Source organism: Sus scrofa, chromosome 11 (assembly GCF_000003025.6).
Source record: "Sus scrofa isolate TJ Tabasco breed Duroc chromosome 11, Sscrofa11.1, whole genome shotgun sequence".
Taxonomy (NCBI): Eukaryota; Metazoa; Chordata; class Mammalia; order Artiodactyla; family Suidae; genus Sus; species Sus scrofa.
In genome coordinates this window covers 26639417-26656206 of record NC_010453.5, presented here as the reverse complement: position 1 = coordinate 26656206, position 16790 = coordinate 26639417, and positions in this window count along the sequence as shown.

Below are 16790 nucleotides of genomic sequence, written 5' to 3'. Positions count from 1 at the left end.
CTCCTGAATCTCCAGACATGCTAAGCACAGAAAAGCAATTTTTATTTTTTGTTGATAAATGGTTTAATCAAACCTAACAGATGAGGCAATATATTTGGAGAACATTTTGTTGTTCCGATCATGGGGTCAGTAATTTTCTTTGGTGCAAACACATTACACTGTAACTGAGTGCATGTTGGGGGAGGAAGGGGTGGAACAGAATGACATAGATTTTTCTGCAAAAGGTAGTATATTATGTTCTATCTCAAAATTATTATATATTCTTATATTTCAAAAGCGATGTAAGAGGAGAAAGGTGTCAGCATTGAGAGTTTCCCTGTGATTTTGCAGAAAGAGAACAAAACAGCAATGCAACACCATGCTTCGCAAAAAAAAAAAAAAAGTTTTAAAAAAGGACCAAAAAGTAAAGGCATTAAAGTAGTGAAAAGGTGAATATTAAATTTAAAAACAGCTTTCAAAATTCAGCTCATCCTGTATATTTGGGCAAATGTCACTAAAAATAATGATCAGGTAGTCAGATTACTGTTGTATAATTTGTACAATTCAGGCCTGTAAAGGAAATGATCCCAGGCTACATCACAAGAAGATGTTGCTTGTTGTGACCGGTCAGCTTGCATCATAGCCAAGAGCATCTAAGATTTGCAGCCATGCACCATGCACTTAGAGATTTGCTTCATGTTTCTGCACAGGTCTTTTTGATATTCTTGCAAGCAGACACGACTATAGTCTATAGTTATACCAACTATTACTGTTAGTGGAAAAACTCCCCCTGCGTCCCCATAATATTGCTACTGGATAGTGGTGCCGCTGGATAACGGTAGTCAGTTGCAATTGCAGACCACGCATGGTTTTGAAATGATTCTCACATATGAACTTTCTGAATTTCCACCATCCCTGAAATACGCATAGGGAAGGCGCTGTCTCATGTTACAGATGAAGACACTGGAGCTCCAGGAGGTTAAACAGCACATCCAAGGTCAGCTAGCTTCTGGGAATGGCTAAGAGACAAGGTCTTTCAAAGCCCCAGTTCAGGACTGCACTACTCACAGCTGCCAGAAGAGGGAGCTCTACAGAAGCTCAGGCCCAATTTGAATTTAACCACCACTTCCACCACCACCAGCACCACCACCAGCACCACCCCGCCCTCCCCCAGAGGCTCTTGTGAGGCTATTACTAAGTTCTCTACCTCCCCATCTTACAGAACGCCGGTACTATCTCAGAGATCCTCAGCTCACCCTTAACTTTCTGTAATCTTCCCATACAGCTGCATCCCCCAGAGGCGCTGTTAACTAAGAAGTCCTAGAAAGACAACCTCTGAGGCCTGAGACTTCTAAGGTAAACAGCTGTCCCAGGGTGCCCAGTTAAGCTGGGGACTGAGGGGGCTCCCCAGCTTGTGAGACCTTCTAGCTGAAGCCAGAAAGGAAGACTCTCCTGGGAAGTAGGTCTTTAAGTATAAAAATCAGGACTTCCTGTCATGGCACAGCAGAAGTGAATCCAACTAGGAACCATGAGGTTGCGTGTTCGATCCCTGGCTTCGCTCAGTGGGTTAAGGATCCAGCATTGCCATGAGCTGTGGTGTAGGTCGCAGACGCAGCTCAGATCTGGTGTGTTGTGGCCGTGGCATAGGCTGGCACCTGTAGCTCCGATTAGACTCCCTAGTCTGGAAATCTCCATATGCCCTGGTGTGGCTCTAAAAAAAGACAAAAAAAAAAAAAATCGGGACAGTCCCAGGCAAGACGGGGTCGTTGATCATTCTAGTTTGCAAAATTTTAATGAGGTATCAGAAACATGGGCTTAACTCACCAAAGATGTTTGGAACGTTCTGCCTTTGTTTCCAAATTGCCCAACAATAAAAATGTATTAAGGATTCACATAAGTCCAATTATGAAAAACCACAGTTTGGACAAAAATTGGAACTGAACTGACCCTTTATATCACCTGAAACACATGAAACCTATGGGAGAATGTTGGTCCATTAGGGCTTCTGGAAGAAATGATGCTCATTGAGCTTCTACAGGCATCTCAGAGTGTAATATGTATTTGTAGTTCACCCTATCTCCCTCTTCTGGTGAAGGCAGTAAAGAAAGATTAGATCTTATATCTCACAGAACATTGCCCAGTAGATGCTCAATAAGATGGATGGATGGATGGATGGATGGATGGATGGATGGATGGACGGACAGGTAGGTGGATGGATGAATAGGTGGTTGGATGGTGAATAAAATGAGTGAAGGGACTAAATAAACACTGACCTGACCTCAAAGGATTGAGCAAGAATGGCCATCAATTCATGGAAATCAGCAAGCATATAGTACTTTATGTTGAAAAGGGATTCGTTGAGAAGGTACTGGATTTTTTTTTTTTTGGTCTTTTTGTCTTTTTGCCTTTTCTAGGGCCACTCGCATGGCATATGGAGGTGCCCAGGCTAGGGGTCCAGTCGGAGCTGTAGCCACCGGCCTATGCCAGAGCCACCGCAATGCAGGATCCAAGCCGCATCTGTAATCCACAGCTCACGGCAACAACGGATCCCCAACCCACTGAGCAAGGCCAGGGATCGAACCCGCAACCTCATGGTTCCTAGTCGGATTCGTTAACCACTATGCCACGACGGGAACTCCGAGAGGGTACTGGATTAAATGGGCTGTTGGTTCAATTTCATTTTGTGGAGTTTGACCTTTATCGGTTGATTTCCGTTGTCTAGTATTTATTGAGCCAGATCTGCTCTGTACTTAAGCTACTCTCCAGGAGAAGGTGAGACACGTCTGGAAACCGCATTAACTCATTCAAGCCACCAGGGTACTATGGAGTGAATGACTTCTCGGTAATTAAAGATGCTGCAACACAACAACACAACGTGCTGGGAAATGGCGAGCTAATCTCTCTGCCTGCCTTCTCCAGCTGCCTGCTTCTGATTTCCAAGGAGATAGGGCACAACTATGTGGGGATTACACAGGGATGGTTCTGGTTTCATAGAAGAAGCTACCGTGGTCTCTTCCTGAGGCGCACGAATTTTTCACATTAGAGAACAAAGATTAGCAGGATCAAGTGACTAAAGCACTTAAAGGCGCTAATCCTCATTCCTGCACAGATTCACTCTGTGGTTTTGTATTTATCTCCTTCAAACTCTTTACCTTCTTCGCCCCTTCTCTGTGCATCTGTAGGACGATAAGAGCCATTGTGGGCTCTGGACAACCAATATCTCTCATCATTTTTCTTCTAACACACATATATATATTTAAAAAAAAATCGTGCTAGGTGTGAATGACTGCCTGTCTTTTTTTGGACCCATATACATGCCTGAGATCTAGTCATTAAATAGAAACAGTCTTCCCTCCCCACCCCCTGTGACCTTGCTCCTTTAAAGCCAGTGATATTCACGTTCCCTTTTCAAATGTCTTATGCTCAAAGTTTGCATCTTTAATTACCCAGGGCACTGGTCTTGTTTTATATGACTTACAACGTGCAGTTTTGCCCTGAGTTCATTTAAGCAAAATCATCCTTGGTTTGAGCCAAGACATATTCAATATACAATTACCTGGTGGGTCAGGGCTCTGCCGTTTTGTCATTTTTACTGGCATTTTCTCCATTATTGCTAAGTACTGAGCAGTAGAAGCTGTCAGAGCCACATGGCTGGCCTGAAACTTAATTTTCCTAAATTGCCCAATTCTTCAGAAACAGCATACCCACCCCCGCAAGCACGGTTCCCTTGAAAAGGGGCAAACAGGGTTAAACTTCAAACTGAGTTATATAGAACTTTCCGAAAGCATCGGGAAGAGGAAGCAATTAAGCAGAAGTGGGTTTGCAAGGCTGCATGAGACTTTTAGAGACAATACAGAATCTGGTGCTGAAGTGCCTGCTCAAAAACCTTTGAGTAGCAAGAGGTCTCAGAACATGATGGGCTCGGGTCAAAGGAAGCAGGTACAGCAAGGAGAAGATGCTTGTGTCTCACCGATTGTTCAAAAACGGTGTGCTAAACACTTTGTATAGGTTGGTTCATTCATTCTGATGATAACTGTAAAAGTAGATGGGTTTATTCCCGTTTTACAGATGAGAAAACAAAGTTAGAAAATTCAGTGGCCTGACCAAGGATACACAGCTCTTCTGAATCTGTACACAACCGTAGTTGCCTTAAACCACCCTGGAGATGGTCTGAAAGCAGTTCCTTGTAACAGAAGACTAATAAGCTAGTACTATACTCTTTCTGACTAAATGTCCTGAGAAGAACAGAAGATGCTCAGTTTACTGTCCTTACCCCACCATCCTTAGCGCTATGTGTCTGCTTCCTAGCTTGCCTCCAGGTGATCTGAGAGAAGCATCGCCCGGGTCTTTTCGTCTTCTGGTATCTCTTAACTCCCTGCACTTACTTCTCAGGAAGAAAGGCTCTTTGAAGTCCAATAAGTCACCCGGTCGCCATCACCTGGAGAGTTTGAAAAAAGCATGAATCAGCTCAGCCACTTGCTTTGCATTAATCTCGAAGACAAACTGCCTGTTCCGGCTTTTAAGGAAGAGCAGCACGAGACTGCTGACTGCTCCCGAAGTAGAGAATATCTTAGTGAGCCAATGCAAACCCCAGAGCTTATCAAAACACAGATGCTAATTATTTGGAGATAACCTGACAATTTTTCCAAACCCATCCTTTCTTAAACTTCCTCTAAAGGATGAAGAGGTCTGAGAGTTAGTTTCAAGAAAATTTCTTACGCTGACATCATTATGTATTTCTGTTTTCATCTGCAAGAGAAGGGAAAGTTAGACTATGGCTTCACAGCCACTTCACAGCCACCCTAAAAAGACTAAATAAATAAATAAACTCTTGATCTACTTGAACATGAAAACTAGGACAAGCCCAGAGACTGGACTGCCTTGACCAAATACTCTCAATAGCTTTCCCTGCCAGTCAGATGGCATCTCCACCTGGGTTCATGGAGAGCATAGCTCCGTGCATGCAGTTCTGGGCCATAGCAGGTGAATAAGTGTCCCCTGACAGCCACGTGGTCCCACCACTGATCCCTCCCTGCCCCACCTTCTCACAACCTAGCAAGTTTACACGTATATTAGCTTTGGGTCAACCCACATTACCAAATGAAGAATAGACTTTACCCAGAGTGGAGAGGGGTGCATCTGGTCCCTGTCCCAGCTCCAAGGAGTTAACGTCTAAACTCTTGGACTTTCCCAGGAGTTCCCATTGTGGCTCAGTGGGAACAAACCTGACTAGTATCTATGAGGGCATGGGTTCAATCCCTGGTCTCGCTCAGTAGGTTAAGGATCTGGTGTTGCCATAGAACTGTGGTGTAGGTTGCAGATGTGGCTCAGATCTGGCATTGCCGTGGCTGTGGTATAGGCTGGCAGCTACAGCTCCAATTCAACCCATGGCCAGGGAACTTCCATATGCCATGGGTGAGGCCCTAAAAAGATGAAATAAATAAATAAATAAACTCTTGGAATTTCATGAGCGACAGAGGTATCATTGTTATTGGTGGTGGGTCCCTCAGACCCACATAATAGTATATGCTAATGAGGTGACTTGTGATGGGCACCTGAGTGTTTATGCTAAAGAGATAATGCTGGTGGGGCCAATTACAGGCTTAAGGCAGGGGCTGACCCCACTAGAAAGAGCAACCAGTAAAGAGCTGGAGTTTGGGGCCACATGAAATCAGCTGACCCCTGGGGAGAGGTTTGTTGAGTTCAGCCATGTGGGCAATAGCACAATCAATCATGCCTACAAAACAAATTTCAATAAAAACACTGGACACCAGAGCTGCAGTGAGCTTGCTGGATGGATGATTCTCTGCATATCACCACACATCAATGCTAGAAATATACTATGTCCCTATATTTGGAACTTTCCCAGTCCCAGATTTTACTCAAGGCATCTATTCCTTTAACTGATTCTGATTTTGTTTTTCAGATTTTTTTTTTTTTTGGTTTGGTTGCTTTTTAAGGCTATACCTGCAGCACATGGAAGTTCTCAGGCCAGGAAAATTGAATCCAAGCTGCAACTGCAACTTATACCATATCTGCGTCAATGCCAGATCCTTAACCCACTGTGCCAGGCTGGGGATCGAACCCATGACTCCACAGCGACCTGAGCCACTGCAGTCAGATTCTTAACCCACTGAGCTACAGTGGTAAGCCCTGGCTGATTCTGCGTAGTACCCTTTTTCTATAATAAAACTCAAGGGGGATTGGGTCCAGGACCCACCGTGGGTACCAAAATCTGAGGATGCTCAACCAAGAGTAGGCTCTCCACAGTTGGACTCAGCAGCCATGGATTCAACCCATCACACATGGTAAACATAGTACAAGATCCTTTGTTGGTTGACTGATGCAGAACCCACAGCAATGAAGGGCCACCTATATATTCACTGACAAAATATCTGCATGTAAGTTGACCTGGGCAGTTCAAACCTGTGTTGTTCAAGGGTCAACAGTATAGCACTTTCCTTGAGTTCTGTGAATTAACCTGGTGAATGATCAAACCTCAGTCATTCTGTCATGACCTCTAAATTCGTAGTCAGGAGGTCTGAAGTGAGGGAAGCCCAGAGGAACCCATCCACCACCACCCCCAAACTTACGGCTGGTGTCGGAAGTCTTGAACATACCCAGCAGTAGGGAGGACTGTGTCCTCAGCCTCAGGTTTGGCTGACTCTGGTTACAAACCCCTTTCTGAAAGTATTTTTAAATCTTGTCCCCTTGCTGCTTCTACCGGCGCTGAATCATGCCTCCTATCTTTCTCACTTTCTAACTCAGCCTCGTCGTAACACTTCATACGGTGTTCCCAAGATGTGTCTTTCCTAGGCGCACCCTAAAAGTCAGAGATGACTTTAGCTTTCACTTATGATCACCATTCCTTTTGTCAAAAGAAAATTGTTTCACTGATTCATATAGAAATTAAAGGCTTTATGCATTCCATGCACATGAGGACATATCTGATCAAAGATCAGGGAATCTCTGAGGGAAAGAGAAGCTGGATGGGAGTTTTATAGGGTGAGGGGAAGCAAAGAAGGTGTGTTTTTGTGATCTCATGCAGGTAGAGGTGCATGAAATTCACATTCAAAATGTCGATCAGGGAGTTCACGTTGTGGCACAGTGGTTAACGAATCTGACTAGGAACCATGAGGTTGTGGGTTCGATCCCTGGCCTTGCTCAGCAGGTTAAGGATCCAGCGTTGCCATGAGCTGTGGTGTAGGTCGCAGACATAGCTCAGATCCCATGTTGCTGTGGCTCTGGCGTAGGCCAGTGGCTACAGCTCCGATTAGGCTCCTAGCCTGGGAACCTCCATATGCCGCAGGATCGGCCCTAGAAAAGGCAAAAAGACAAAAAACAAAACAAAACAAATAAAATGTGGCTCTGAAATTCACATTCAAAATGTGGCTCGGGATCACTGGTGCAATGCATCCCAACCATTGTCTGAGAGCTCAGGAGCTGTTTTTACAAGCCTTGCAATTTGCAGTTTGGTTAGGGTTTGTGCTGTGGTGGGTGCATGGGTTGGAAAAAAAATTTTTCCAACATAGCAAGGTGAAAGGAAAGAAGAGTTTATTGAAATAAGAAACACTGCTAGTAAAGCCGGACAACTTCCTGATGATCCGGGAGAGCCAACACTGAGTGTGTGATCATATCTGTTTTTATAGCCCAGGGAGAGAGGAGAGGTCTTACGATACACCTGCTGATCCACTGTTTGGTTGGGGAAAGAGGGGGTTTATGATACACTTGCTGGTTGTTTAGGGGAGTATAAGACCCCGATAGGGGCAGGTTGACGAGTGGGCTACATACCTTTCCTAGTGGGGGGTAGGAAGGAGTAGGCCAGGTTGCTCAAGGAGGGGATATTACAGTGAGACAGGTGGGGCGATGATAAGGGTCTGGTGATTCTTGTCTTGTCCAGAGGCTTTGAGTTCTATCTCCTGGGAGAGGCCTTGAAATCCCAGTTTGGGGTAGGAAAGTATATATGCACAACCTTAAAGTTGAAGCTATGTTTTATTCTGGGCAAAATGAGGACTGAAGCCCAGGAGGCAGCATCTCAAATAACCTCAAGAAAACCCACTCCAAGGAGGCAAGGGAGAACTAGGATATATAGGAGTTTTACAACAAAAAGGAGGAAGTAAGAACAAAGGATTCCTGCTGATAACATCAAACTAGCTATCTCAAGTTAAGGAATTTAGTGCTTTGCTATACATGGGAAGAGGCAAAGTCTGGGCTCGTGGAAATCATTCCTTTGATATGTACCTCAGCTCTCTGGGGCCAGTATCCTGTGTTTTTGAATCCTGAGTCTCCTCAGGGCTCACCTTAGGTAGTGGCTGCAGTCTAGGGCTGCTAGATGTCGGGTATTCATTTTTCCTTGTTGAGATCCATCAGGACTCATCCTTGCAACCTTGGAGGTGGCTGCAATTGCTGATGATGGTGATATCTTTGGTTTACTGATATGGCAGACAATATTTTAGCTCTCATAGTACAAAGGAACAAAGAGAGAGAAAAGGAAAGGAGACAGGGGGCAAAGCTAAGAGAATCAGCAGCCCCTCTCTCATGTCTGGTTTCGTCTTCTTAAGCTTCATATTCATCAACCTCCAGGATCTGGACATTCAGAAGTAGTTGTTCCCCCCAGTTAACCCTTATGACCCCTGCCTCCTCCAGGCAGGCATATACACAGGGGCGTCACTGTGCCAGCCAGACCTCTTGCCATGAGGCTAGAGCCCCAAACCCCCTGAATCTACCTGGAATGGAAAAAGATGCTTGTCTTCTAGGATCTCTGCTGTGACATGCAGTGTCTTGCTGACATTTTACTTGGAGGTTTTGAAATGAGTCTTGTTGGCTGCCAGGAGCTCTGAGCTTGAGGGATGGTGATTCTACATTTTTATACTTTGGGGGAAAATAGACCTATCATGGTGCCAAGACAATGACTCACTCACTCACTGCAACACCGCTCCTCCTATGGTGCCCAGTCCTTGGAACACAGCTTCTTCCTGTATCTTCCTCTCCCTCGACAATCAGCACAAACATGTTTACTGAGCTGTTGGATGCTTAGAACACTAAGGACCCTCAACTGTCCCTAAATACTTGTGCTACTATTGCTTTTCACTCTTTATTTAGCAGGAAACAGTTTGTCAGTTCCCTGCACACGATGTCAAGTTAGCCTTCCATGGAAAAAAGTGGGGGAACTGGGAAACTTTAAACAAACAAACACCTTTGTAAAACAGGAGAGAGAGAGAGAAACTTAAGGTCTTGTTATGGTAAAATATAATGCGGAATTGTTAGTGTCTCTGCTGCCTCTGCCCTTGATCAAGCCTGTTAGAAGAGTCTCTTGGTATAAAAGTCAGAAGACCCCCCCCCCCACTAGTGTGGGTCCAGCCCCACCCCATCTGGTTTTGTGACCTCAGGCAAGTCACATGACCCCTCCAGGACTCAGCTTCCTCATCTGTCAACTTAGGAATGATCTTTGAGGGCCCTTTCAGAGCCACGTTTTTATGATCAAGAGCAAGCAGAGAGAAGTTCACATGGATACTGAGATGATTCTCTTGAATATTCTTCATTTACATTTTTTTCTCTTTTTAGGGCCACGCCTTTGGCATATGGAAGTTGCCAGGCTAGGTGTTGAAGCAGAGCTGCAGCGGCCAGCCTATATCGCAGCCACAGCAAAGCTGGATCCTTAACCCACTGAGCAAAGCCAGGGATCAAACCCTCATCGTCATGGACACTATGTCAGGTTCTTAACCCTCTGAGCCGCAGCAGGAACTTCCATTTTCATTTGCATTGTTAAGTGCAGGCCTTAGATATTACTCTTTACAGGAATACGTAATCTGATGTCCCAGTTGCAAATGTCTTATTACCACTCAAGCACTGAGAAACCCAAGACGATGTTTGGAAGTCTCCTCTGTAACATCCTGGCTAGAGTGACGGTCTCTTGTAAAGTTCATTGCTGTTAATAGTTTTAATCTATAGTGTTGGGCATCTAAAGAGCAAAGAAAACATTGACTCTTCCAAATAGAGCAAGATAAATGAATACTTTATGCCAAAGATGCTGAAAGGTTTGCAGCCTGAAAGGATCATTGAAATCAAGGCAACTTCCTCATTGATAGATGGAACATCAGCCATGCGCAGGTGTTTATACTGTGGGACAAGAAGCAAGGTCTCTTTCTTTCTTTCTTTTTTTGTAGGCCATATGGAGGTTCTCAGGCTAGGAGTCGAATCGGAGCTGTAGCTGCCAGCCTACACCACAGCCATAGCAATGCCAGATCCGAGCCACGTCTGCAACCTACACCACAGCTCATGGCAACACTGGATCCTTAACCCACGGAGCGAGGCCAGGATCGAAGCTGTGTCCTCATGGATGCTAGTCAGGTTCATTTCCGCTGAGCCACAGTGGAAACTCCTATGGTCTCTTTCTCATTGGGTGGAAGTGCAGTTTGCTTTACTCTGGTAAGAAGATAACACTGATTCTGAATTCCTTTCCATCTGCGCATCCAAGGGATTCATCTAAGCCCTGTGTTCACATTAGCAGCTATACCATGTTGGAGAGTTTGTCACAATGTGCCAGATTTTCACCCTTAGCCCCAAGATGTGTGTGTTGGGGGTATTAAACAAACACAACCACCTCCTGTGTGCCAAATTCTATGCTTGAAACTGGGAGGGAAGAAGCTAAGATGGCAGGGATTCCTGCCCTAGTCAAGGCCACAGGCATGCAAACAAATTGCAGAGGAATGCTGAAAGGACAATGGGGGGACAGAGGCAGAAATGACAAGGTCTGCTTAAAGGACTAGAGAAGGTGTCTTTTACAGAACAGCCCATGTACTCAGTACCTAAGCACTGCAGAGTTTGCAAAGTCCTCTTAGAAGCCAGGATGCCTCGATGTGCAGCACAAAGCCCCCCTAACCTCCTGGAGAGAGAAAGCTGAAAAATCAGGGATAACGTCCAGTCTGAGAGGTGATCCACGGGAAGAAGGGAACGAGGGCACATGACCTGTTATAGGAAGAAGAAGACGCATTATGTCCTCACCAATCTTCCTGCCAACTCTGGCACAGAAGCAAAACACACCCAGAACCCCCCCCCTTTTATTTTATTTTACTTTTATTTTTAATTATTTTTTGTCTTTTGTCTTTATAGGGCTGCACTTGCAGCATATGGAGGATCTCAGGCTAGGGGTCGAAGCAGAGCTGTAGCCGCCAGCCTACACCACAGCCACAGCAACGCAGGATCCGAGCCGCGTCTGCAACCTACACCACAGCTCACCGGCAAGGCCAGATCCTTAACCCACTGATTGAGGCCAGGGATCGAACCCGAAACCTCATGGTTCCTAGTCAGATTCATTTCCAGCATGCCAGGACGGGAACTCCCTTTTTTTTTTTCTTTTTAGGGCCGAATCCGAGGCATATGGAGGTTCCCAGGCTAGGGGTCCAGTCAGAGCTGCACTTGCTAGCCTACCCCACAGCCACAGCAATTCAGGGTCCAAGCCTCGTCTGCAACCTACACCACAGCTCACAGCACTGCCAGATCCTTAAGCCATGACCGAGGCTGGGGATCGAACCCACATCCTCATGGATCCTAGTTGGGTTTATTACCACTGTGCCATGACGGGGACTCCCAGGACCCCCCATTTTGGAAACACATTTCTCCCCACCTCCCGGGAGTGTGCCACCTGCTAGGCATCATAAGCCCTGCCTGCTCCCTGGCTGTCCCCCAATAACAGAGGCAGGGCAGACCCAAAAGGGAGGAAACAAAGAGTGAGCATTAAGCACGATGTTTCTGTCAACCAAACAGCAGTGCTTTCCCTGGAATTCACAGGACCACGGAGAAGTACCGGAGAACCTTAAAAATCAAGCTGACAGCTTGCTATTTAGTATTGCAATAGAAAAGTCCATTATAGCAGTTGTTAACATTTTGAATAATACTTAAAAACAGTAATCTATTTATAATTTATCTTCTAATATAGCACTATTATTTCTGGAAAGCTTGCAGCAAGACTCAAATGGCCTTATTCCAACCACCAAAATCAATTCTTTTGTACAAATTTGATATAGGCAGCCTGTGTACCATTTGAAAAAGCTCACTGACCTGTGAAGCCTGGCATTTGCACCATAAAATTCAGACCTCATTCAATGAAGTTATTGAACACAGTGCTTACCTCATCTAAGGTTTCAAAGCAATCCTACCTACGTTCGCTTTTTCTCCTTAGGAAGAAGTCTGGGATACGCGGCAAATCAAGTTGTTTGTGCTTTGGATTTGGGTAAAGACACAGACCATCCAGACTGCATTTAATGAAAACTATAAGTTAATTTTGAGTGTGATGCTGGAGGTTCTCTGCCAAGTAAAAATGATGGAGATTATTTTTAAAAGGCGATAGAAGGGGGAGGAAAAAAAAAAAGAGACAAAATGCAATAGCTGAATAAGAGGCTATTTTCTTCACTGGATTGCTAATTAAAAGTTTATTTTCATATACTCTAATCTTAGAGTTCAGGAGACATGAATGATGCCCCAAATCTATCTGCCATGTGAAATGGGGATAATTAAGGGTAAAAAATACGCACCCTTCTTAATCTTGGTTCTACAGTGATTCATACACGAATGAGTCTCCTGATTTCCAACTGCCACGTGGCAGCCAATCGTGGGCAAGGACTTGCCGTAGTAAAACAAAAGCCATCCAAAACCAGTTTGATCCACTTGATTCACAAAAAGGGCAAGCTTCGTTGTAGCCATTCAACAGTAATTAACAAAGATCATGAAAATCTCATCATTCAACAGGCTGACCCACCGTCCAGAATTGTCCTGCAACGCTAACCTCACACAGGTTCATGTCATTGAGAAGCCCTCCCAGCATCTAATTCCTGCAGCTTCACACAAGATGAGCTATGACGGAGAGTCCAGAAAGGCCCACACTTGGGCTGAAATGTGGCCAAAGATGCAAACTTGTCCAGGTTGCTTTGAAAGGTCTTCAAGCTCAATCCATTTCTTGAGAAAAATGTGACCAAACTGGAAAAGCAGACCCTTGATGATGTGGATAAACCCGAAGAAATTTCCTTGCACTCCATAAAATTCATCAATCATTTCGGAAATTATGGCTTTGTTTCCTCAGATCTTCAAATTGAGCCATTCTTCGAAGCATGGTGGTTTGGCTAAAAGAATTTTTGGTCTTCACTGTTTAATTCAAAGAGATCCTTTGAATCTGGATACATGCAGGTCTTATAGGTGATGTGCGTATAGTAGGGCAACCCTCCAGTGATCTGTGTGAGTGTGGAAATAAGATTGTCTTCTGGGCTAGATACCCTAGAACTATCCAGTAGGGGATCAGAACAGAAGTATATACAGTCTCCATAAAGAGACAGACTAGCCCTCAGGACAGCACCTCTTGCCAATTAACCTCCTGGATGCTGTTAGCCAGCTGCATCTATGAACTTGACAGGGACGGTCTCTCCTTCCTGATTCTAAGGATGCTTAAATAGATGTATCACATGGTCATAAGCTAGTGCTATAAAGCCCCAGACAGAAGTAACGCCTTCCAGTGCCATGATTACTAAGCAGCTGCTGATCATTTGGTTTCCTCTGTAGCCTGCCTACAGGGTGAGATAAGCTAATCAAGCCAATTTGGATACAGAGTCCACTTGACATTGTATTTATCAATGTGAATCATAATAGCTAACCATTATCTGTTGCTTACTGCATGTCCAACAATGTTCTAAGCACTTTACATCTATTCTCTTGTTCCGTCCTCTCAATGGGATGCTGCAGTACTAAGTCACTTTACCAAGGTCATGCAGCTGGTTAGTAGAGCAGCTAAGATCTGAAATAGGCAACCCACATCTAGAATGTGTACCCCTGTGCTGCCAATAGTTTGATTTTAATCCCCTGGGTCGTTGGGAGCTTTGATATTGCTCATTAGCATCTTAGCCCTGATCATTTCATCTGCGAAGCACTGGTCACGTTTCTATCACAAAAGGGCTACAGTTTCTCTAGGACCACAGTGAACACTTCAAGGCCACAGCACCCTATTGGGTAAACTGCCAGCCCATGGTTCCAGCAAACCTTGCTGGACACTGCCATCCCTTTACGTTTAAATTCCTCATTTGATGAAATTAACTACTGTAGGTTCATAGCAGCGCTATTCACAAGAGCCAAGCCATGGAAACAACCTAAATGTCCACTGACAGGTGAATGGATTAAGAAGATGTGGGACATACGCACAATGGAATACTACTCAGCCACAAAAAAGAACAAAATAATACCATTTGCAGCAACATGGATGCAACTAGAGATTCTCATACTCAGTGAAGTAAGTCAGAAGGAGAAAGACAAATACTATATGACATCATTGATATGTGCAATCTAAATATGGCACAGACGAACCTGTCTACAAAACAGAAACAGACTCACAGACACAGAGAATAGACTTGTGGTTGCCAAGGGGGAGGGGGAGGAGGTGGGACAGGCAGGGAGTTTGGGGTTAGCAGATGTAAACTATTGCATTTGGAGTAGATAAGCAACAAGATCCTTTTGTATAGCACAGACAACTATATCCAACTACTCGTGAAAGAACAAGATGGAAGATAACATGAGAAAAAGAATGTATGAATATATATACATATATACTACACGCAAAAATGTATATACATATATATGCATATGTATGACTGGGTCACGTTGCTATACAGCAGAAATGGACACCACATTGTAAATTAATTATACTTTAATTTTTAAAAAGAAAAAAGAAATTAACCGTATTCTTGTTTTCGTTGTTGCAGTTTCAGTTGGGCTGTGTTCAGATTATTTGTTACTTTAGTAAATTAGTATAATCCCCTCTATCATTGGGAATCCAAGAAGTGGCATGTCTTGTGTGGATGAATTCAGAAAGTCGGTGACCCCTCGCCTGTGTAAACCAAATATCCAGATTCTGCTTTGAGATCTTTCAGAATATCACCCAAATCACAGACAGTTAAAGACACAGGCAGGAACATATGGAAATTCACAAGCTCGACCACTGGCTGCAACATATCAGGCATGGAAACTGGGTTCATATTTCCTTAGTTTGCCATGAATAAACAGTCAAAATCTCCCTCCCCCATCATTTTTTTTTTTTTTGTCTTTTTGCCTTTTCTAGGGCCACTCCCACGGCATATGGAGGTCCCAGTCTAGGGGTTGAATCAGAGCTGTAGCTACTGGCTACACCATAGCCACAGCAACACAGGATCTGAGCCAGATCCTTAACCCACTGAGCAAGGGCAGGGATCGAACCCAAAACCTCATGGTTCCTAGTCGGATTCGTTAACCACTGCGCCCCGATGGGAACTCCCCCCAGCATTTTCTTTTCTTCTTCCTTAACTGGAATATAATCAGTATGTCCTTCATGGATTAACTTTCTCAAATACCTTGAAGGTACATGAGTAAATACTACTAATTTTTATGTCCTAGTTAAATTGCGAAAACATACATTTCTGAATCTGGACTAGGCATCATGCAAGCATATGGTATTTGCCTAACTGACTCCATTTTTAGCACACTTTTATAAGGCAAAATATTATTGTGCTTTTGAAAATATAAAGGACTTTACAAACACTGCTTATCATAATTCAACAAAATGTAAGTTCTGTGGAATGTTGGTTACATAGACTATTAATAGAAGTGACCCCAAAAGGAAAAATAGAGGTTCTAAGGCTGAGTTAAGTACTAGAAACAATGAATTCAATGGGTATCTTTCCTGCAGTGCTTCTCAGAGCCTTTAATTTATCATATATTATATATTGTGAATCTCTAAGGATGGGCAATGGTATAAATCATTGTTTCTCTTACTTTCTGTTTTTGAAGAATCCATCTGGGTTTTTTTTTTTTTTTTCCTATTTGCAAAGGAGCATTACTTTACTAAAATATCATGAAACTGATTTTCTTGAAAACAGAAATAAAAAAATATAAAATACATCCAAAAAAAAAAAATGGGGGGAGGCCACGTGGGCCTGGGGATCAAACCCATGCCATAGCAGCGACGATGCTGGATTCTAACCTGCCGAGCCGCCAGGGAACTCCTCAATTTTTTGTTAGTAGGGTTAACAGATGCAAAATCATGAAGTCAAATTTCTACTCAAGTTTATCACTGTTTAGTCTCAGCTTTTGCATGTATCATATAATGGATGGGAAACGAGTTGTAAATCAGCTTCGGTTCACAGCTCAGACTTTGAGCAGTATGGATATAGCATTTGCTACACATATTTGATCACTGATCTGTGGTGCAGCTAATGTAATTATTGCCAAAATTTGGCCTCTGCCTGCTGGTGCCAAATTGAAAATGCAAAGACAGAGTTTTGGGAAAAGAGAAAGCATACCTTTATTGCCAGGCAAAGTGGGGGGGCACAGTAGGCTAATGCCTTAAACACTGTGCCGCCCCCTCCCCCCATTGGAAAGATTGCGAGGCGTTTTATAGTAAAAAGGAGAAAAACAGGTTTTCGGATAGGAATCAGGATTGGGAGAAGCATACTTTCTTCTTTCTTTGGGGGAATCTTAGTCATCGAAGCTGGAGTCAGGAGCTCTCCGTAAGGTCACGATGGTGGCCTCCTGGGTTAGTGCCTAGAATCACAGTACTTGCAAAAAGGGCATATTGGTCAGAGACTGGAACAAACCAGGAAAGTTCCTGAAAAACATCATGTGCTAATAATTTTAACCCACAGGCAATTATGCTCAGGGGGCCCAATCTTTAGCTTATGGGTGATTGTGCTTAAGGTGCCATTAAGCCAGAGAGAAGGACAAGGAAGGACGCTAAGCTGTTCAGTTTTAAAGTATTCATTTCTAAAAGAAGCATAAGGAATATATCTTTTCTCTTAGGT